Genomic DNA, 7,103 nt, shown 5'->3' with positions numbered 1-7,103 from the left:
AAAACAAAATAAAAACAAAACCAAAACCAAGGAAAATGCTATACCTCTCAATTTGACTTCATGGTTATCTTCATGAAACCATCCTTCAGAACAGTTTTACTCCCTAACTGATGAGTTGTTTGTCTTTGAATACTTTAATATATGTGTGTCTTTAATATTAAAAGTTTTATCTGGCCAGTTGCCATCTACACCCGGGAGCTAGGGCTTTTCCACAGCCCTCAGTACAAAGGTCCTGCCTGAGAAGAGCTGGTCTCACAGGACTACTGACACAGGCATACAGGCCCACAGGAGGGAAAAACTCCAGCTAGAGACAGCAAGACCAACACCAGAGATAATCAGATGGCAAGAGGCAAATACAAGAACCTTACCAACAGATACCAAGGCTACTTGGCATCATCAGAACACAGTTCTCCCACCACAGCAAGTCCTGGATACCCCAAAAAACTGGAAAAGCAAGATTTGAATTTAAAATCACATATCATGTTGTTGATAGAGGACTTTAAGAAGGACATAAATAACTCCCTTAAAGAAATACAGAAAAGGAGTAGTACTTAAAGAGGAAAAAAAAAATCCCTTAAAGAATTACAGGAAAACACAACAGAACAGGTGAAGGAATTGAACAAAACTACCCAGATCTAAAAAAATGGAAATAGAAACAATAAAGAAATCACAAATGGAGACAACTCTGGAAATAGAAAACCTAGGAAAAAAGTCAGGAGCCATAGATGTGACCATCACCAACAGAATACAAGAGATAAAAGAGAAAATCTCAGGGGCAGAAGATACCATAGACAACATTAACACAACAGTCACAGAAAATGCAAAATGCAGAAAGGTCCTAACCCAAAACATCTAGGAAATCAGGGGCACAGTGAGAGGGCTAAACATAAGGTACAGAAGAAAGCAAAGATTCCCAAATTAAAGGTCCAGGAAATATCTTCAACAGAATTATAGAAGAAAACTCCCCTAAGCTAAAGAAAGAGATGCCCATGAACATACAAGAAGCCTACAGAACTCCAAATAGTTTGGACCAGAAAAGAAATTTCTCTCATCACATAATAATCAAACCACCAAATGCACAAAACAAAGAAAGAATATTAAAAGCAGTAAGGGGAAAAGGTCAAGTAACATATAAAGACAGACCTATCGGAATTATACCAGACTTCTCATCAGAGAAAAGCCAGAAGATCCAGGGAAGATGTTATACATACCCTAAGAGAACATAAATGCCAGTCCAGGCTACCATACCCAGCAAAATTCTCAGTTATAATAAATGGAGAAACCAAGATATTCCACGACAAAAACAAATTTACACAATATCATTCCACAAATCCAGCCCTTCAAAGAATAATGAATAGAAAACTCCAATATCAGGAGGGAAACCATACCCTAGAAAAAGCAAGAAAATAATCTTTTAACAAACCAAAAAGAAAATAGCCATATAAACACAATACCACCTCTAACCACAAAAATAACAGGAAGCAACAATCACTTTTCTTAAATATCTACTAATATCAATGGACTCAATTCCACAATAAAAAGACATAGACTAACTGACGGGATATATAAAATTACTCAACATTTTGCTGCATACAGGAAACCCACCTCAGTGACAAAGACAGATACTACCTCAGAGTAAAAGGCTAGAAAACAATTTTCCAAGCAAATGGTCCCAAGAAACAAGCTGGAGCAGCCATTCTAATATTGAATAAAATCGACTTTCAACATGAAGTTATCTAAAAAGATAAGGAATGATGCTCATACTCATCAAAAAAAAATCTGCCAAGAAGAACTCTGAATAATGAACATCTATGCTCCAAATGCAAGGGTATCCACATCCATAAAAGAAACTTTACTAAAGCTCCAAGCACACATTGCACAGCACACAATAATAGTGGGAGACTTCAACACCCCACTCTCTGCAGTGGACAGATCATGGAAACAGACACTAAACAGGGACACAGTGAAACTAATAGAGGTTATGAACCAAATATATTTAAGAGATACCTATAGAACAGTTTATTCTAGAACAAAATGATATACCTTCTTCTCAGAACCTCACAGTACCTTTTCCAAAACTGACCTATAATTAGTCACAAAACAGGCCTCAACAGATATAAGAAAATTGAAATAATCCTATGCATCCTATCCGATCACTAGGGATTAAGACTGGTCATCAGTAACAACGTAAACAATAGAAAGCCCACATATACATGGAAGCTGAACAGCATTCTACTCAATGTTAACTTGGTCAAGGAAGAAATAAAGAAAAAAATTAAAGACTTTTTAGAATTTAATGAAAATTGTTACCACCCAGCAGTAACATTAAAGAGAGAGGGTTATTCTGGAAAATGGAGTTAGAAAGAGGAGGAACAGTAAGAGAGAGTTAGGGAGAATACAGGGTGGCCAAAGGTATACCTGTGCACATGGTAGGTTAGAAAATTAGACGGGAGTCGTGAATGCTCAGCCATTTTCAATTTAATGCCTGTTTGTAACAAGCCAACAGATAGAATAGGTAAGGTAAAACCCTTCCATGACAGCCCAATCAGCGATTTCTTTTTGTCTCTGTGGAGGTGGGACTTCTGATGTAACTGGAACCAGGTTGGAGGCATGGCAAATAGCAGGAGGTGGGCAGAGAGGTATGGTTATGAGAGGCAGGCCTCAAACCAGGAGGATTACAAAAATGAAAACACAACATAAACAAACTTATGGGATACAATGAAAGCAGTCCTAAAAGGAAAACTCATAGCTCTGAGTGCCTCCAAAAAGAAACTTGGAAGAGCATACACTAGCTGCTTGAAAGCACATCTGAAAACTTGATAAAAAAGAAGAAGCAAATACACCAAAGAGGAGTAGACAACAGGAAATAATCAAACTCATGGCTGAAATAAACCAAGTAGAAACAAAAAGAACTATACAAAGAATCAATCAAACCAGGAGCTAGATCTTTGAGAAAATCAGCAAGATAGATAAACCCTTAGTCAGACTAAGCACAGGGCACAGAGATAGTATCCAAATCAACAAAATCATAAATGAAAAGGGAGACAAAACAACAAAAACCAAGGAAATTCAAAAAATCATCAGATCCTACTACAAAATCCTTTACTCAACAACACTGGAAAATCTGGATAAAATGGACAATTTTTAAGACGGATACCAAATGCCAAAGTTCAATATGGATCTGATAAACCATCTAAACAGTCCCATAATCTCTAAAGAAATAGAAACAGTCGTTAATAGTCTCCCAACCAAAAAGAGTCTAGAACCAGATGAGTTTAGTGGAGAGTTCTATCAGACTTTCAAAGAAGACCTAATACCAACACTCTTCAAACTATTCCACAAAATATAAACATAAGGAACACTACCCAGTTAGTTCTATGAAGCCACAATTACTCTGATATGTAAATCACACAAAGACCCAGAAAAGAAATTGAACTTCAGACCAATTTCCCTTATGAATGTAAATGTAAAAATACTCAGTAAAATTCTTGCAAACTGAGTCCAAGAACACATCAAAACAATCATCCATCATGATCAAATAGGCTTCATCCCAGGGATTCAGTGATGGTTCAACATATGGAAATCCATCAACATAATCCTCTTTATAAACAAATTCAAAGAAAAAACCCCACATGATTATTTCAGTAGATGCTGAGAAAGCATTTGACAAAACCCAACACCCCTTCATGATAAAAGTCTTGGAAAAATCAGGAATTCATGCCCAATACTTAAACATAATAAGAGCAATATGCAGCAAATAAGTAGCTAATATCAAACTAAATGGAGAGAAACTTGAAGCAATTCCACTAAAATCAGGGACTAGACAAGGCTGCCCACTTTCTCCCTACCTATTCAATATAGTACTTGAAGCTAGCAGAGCAATTAGACAACAAAAGGAGGTCAAAGGGATACAAATTGGCAAGGAAGTAGTTAAAATATCACTATTTGCAGATGATAAGATAGTATACTTAAGTGACCCCAAAAATGTCACCAAAGAACTCCTAAACCTGATAATTTGAGCAAAGTGGCTGGATATAAAATTACCTCAAACAAATCAGTGGCCTTTCTCTACACAAAGGATAAACAGGCTGAGAAAGAAGTTAGGGAAACAACGCCATTTACAATAGTCATAAATAATATAAAATACCTTAGTGTGACTCTAACTAAGAAGATCTGTATGACAAGAAATTCAAACTCTGAAGAAAAACACTGAAGATCTCAGATCTAAAGATTCCCCATGCTCATGTATTGGCAGGATTAATACAGTAAAAATGGCCATCTTGCTGAAAGCAATCTACAGATTCAATGCAATCCCCATTAAAATTCAAACTCAATTTTTCATAGAGTTAGAAAGAGCAATTTACAAGTTCACCTGGAATAACAAATAAACCCAGGATAGCCAAAACTATTTTCACCAATAGAAGAGCTTCTGGAGGAATCACCACCCCTGACCTCGTGAATTTGCAAAGCTTCTGTAAGGCAAAGGACACTGTCAATAGGACAAAACTTCAACCAACAGTTGAGAAAAGATCTTTACCAATCCTTCATCTGATAGAGGGCTACTGTACAAATAACTCAAGAAGTTAGACTCAAGAGAAACAAGTAACCCTATTAAAAATGGGGTACAGAGCTAAACAAAGAATTCTCGACTGAGGAATACCAAATGGCTGAGAATAACCTAAAGAAATGTTCAACATCCTAAGTCATCAGGGAAATGGAAACCAAAATGACTCTGAGATTCCACCTCACACCAGTCAGATGACTAAGATCAAAAACTCAAGTGACAGCAGATGCTCTTGAGAATGTGGCAAAAGAGGAACACTTCTCCATTGGTGGTGGGATTGTGAGCTGGTAAACCACTCTGGAAATCAGTTTGCCTGTTCCTCAGAAAACTGGACATAGTACTATGTGAGGACCAATCTATACCTCCTGGCCACATACTTAAAAGGTGCCTCAACATATAACAAAGACACATGCTCCATTATGTTCATAGCAGCCTTATTTATAATAGTCAGGATCTGGAAAAAACCCAGATGTCCCTCAACAGAGGAATTGATACAGAAAATGTGGTACCTTTACACAATGGAATACTACACAGCTATTAAAAACAATGCATTCATGAAATTCTTAATCAAATGGATAGAAGTAGAAAATATCATCCTGAGTGTGGTAACCCAATTACAAAAGAACACACATGGTATTCACTCACTCATAAGTGGATATTAGCCCAGAAGCTCAGAATATCCAACATAAAATTCACAGACTACATGAAGCTCAAGAAGAAGGAAGACCAAAGTGTAGATACTTTGGTCCTTCTTAAAAGGCTGAACAAAATACCCATGGGAGGAATTACAGAGACAGAGTGTGGAGCAGAGACTGAAGGAAAGGTCATCCAGAGGCTTCTCCACCTGGGGATCCATCCTGTATAGTTACCAAAACCAAACACTATTGTGGATGCCAACAAGTGCTGGCTGACAGGAGCCTGATATAGCTGTCTCCTGAGAGGCTCTAACAGTTCCTTACAAATACAGAAGTAGAGGCTCTCAGCCAACCATTGGACTGAGAACAGGGTCCCCAATGGAGGAGCTAGAGAAAGGTCCCAAGGAGCTAAAGGGCTTTGCCATCCCATAGGAGGAACAACAATATGAACTAACCAGTACCCCAAGAGATCCCAGGAATGAAACCACCATCCAAAGAGTACACATGGAGGGACTCATGGCTCCAGACACATATAAGCTGAGGATGGCCTTGTTTGACATCAATGAGAAGAAAGAACCTTGGTCCTTTGAAGTCTTGATGCTCCAGTATAGGGGAATGCCAGGACAGGGAAGCAGAAGTGGGTGGGTTGTTGAGCATAGTGGAGGGCTGATAGGTTAAGGGGTTTTTGAAGGGGAAATGAGGAAATGGTATAATATTTGAAATGTAAATAAATTATCCAATAAAAATTTTTTTAAAAAGAACATCATCACATAGTATCTGAGGAGCATGAAAAAGCATTTCCCATATTGTTGTAACCTCCTTTCTGATGTAGCCACCCATGTATTTTAAACTTGATTTCAGACATTCTTTGTAAAAGTATAAAATATCATGAAAATTCTTCTATGTTGGATCATGGAATTTTAGCTTAAATCTTTATTCTCAGGCTTTGAGCACTTAAAGCTGGCTCTAGAATAAACATCTCTTATTTGCTTTTAAAAATAATGTTTTGACTCAGGTTTCTTTCGGTGGCTTCATCTCTCTGGGCTGGTGTCCTGAGCAGACCTCAGGTGCTAGCTCTGCAGCCAGTCCCACAACACACAGAGGAAGCCCCACTCCCAGGGGCTCTAACAAGCCCAGGATCCCAGGATCCCAGAATTACAGGATCATAGAGACAGCTTGACTCTGAGGAGTTCTGAAACAACCAGGATCACAGGAAGGACAGGCTCCAGTCAGATTTAGCAAGGGCAGGTATCACTAGAGATAAACAGATGGTGGGGGGGGGCAAGTGTAAGAACATAAACAACACAAACCAAGGTCACTTGGCATCATCAAAACCCAATTCTTCCACCATAGCAAGTCCTGGACTCACCATTACAAAGGAAAAGCATGACTCAGATATAAAATCAGTTCTCATGGTGATGACACAGGACTTTAAGAAAAACATAAATAGCACCCTCAAAGAAATACAGGAGAACACAGGGAAACAGCTAGAAGCCCTTCAAGTGGAAACACAAAAATCCCTTAAAGAACTACAGGAAAACACAACCAAACAGGTGAAGGAAATGAGCAAAACCATCCAGAATCTAAAAATGGAAATAGAAACAATAAAGAAATCACAAAGAGAGACAACCCTGGAGATTCAAAACCTAGAAATCAGGAGTCATAGATGCAAACATCACCAACAGAATACAAGAGATAGAAGAGAGAATCTCAGGGGCAGAAGACACCATAGAAAGCATTGACACAACAAAGAAAATGCAAAAGGCAAAAAGCTCCTAACACAGAACATCCAGGAAATCCAGGATGGAATGAGAAGACCAAACCTAAGTATAAAAAGTATAGAAGAGAGTGAAGATTCCCAATGTAATGGGCTAGTAAATATCTTCAACAAAATTATAGAAGAA

This window comes from Mastomys coucha, unplaced genomic scaffold (genome assembly GCF_008632895.1).
Source record: "Mastomys coucha isolate ucsf_1 unplaced genomic scaffold, UCSF_Mcou_1 pScaffold21, whole genome shotgun sequence".
Lineage (NCBI taxonomy): Eukaryota > Metazoa > Chordata > Mammalia > Rodentia > Muridae > Mastomys > Mastomys coucha.
Note: the sequence above shows the minus strand (reverse complement) of the source record.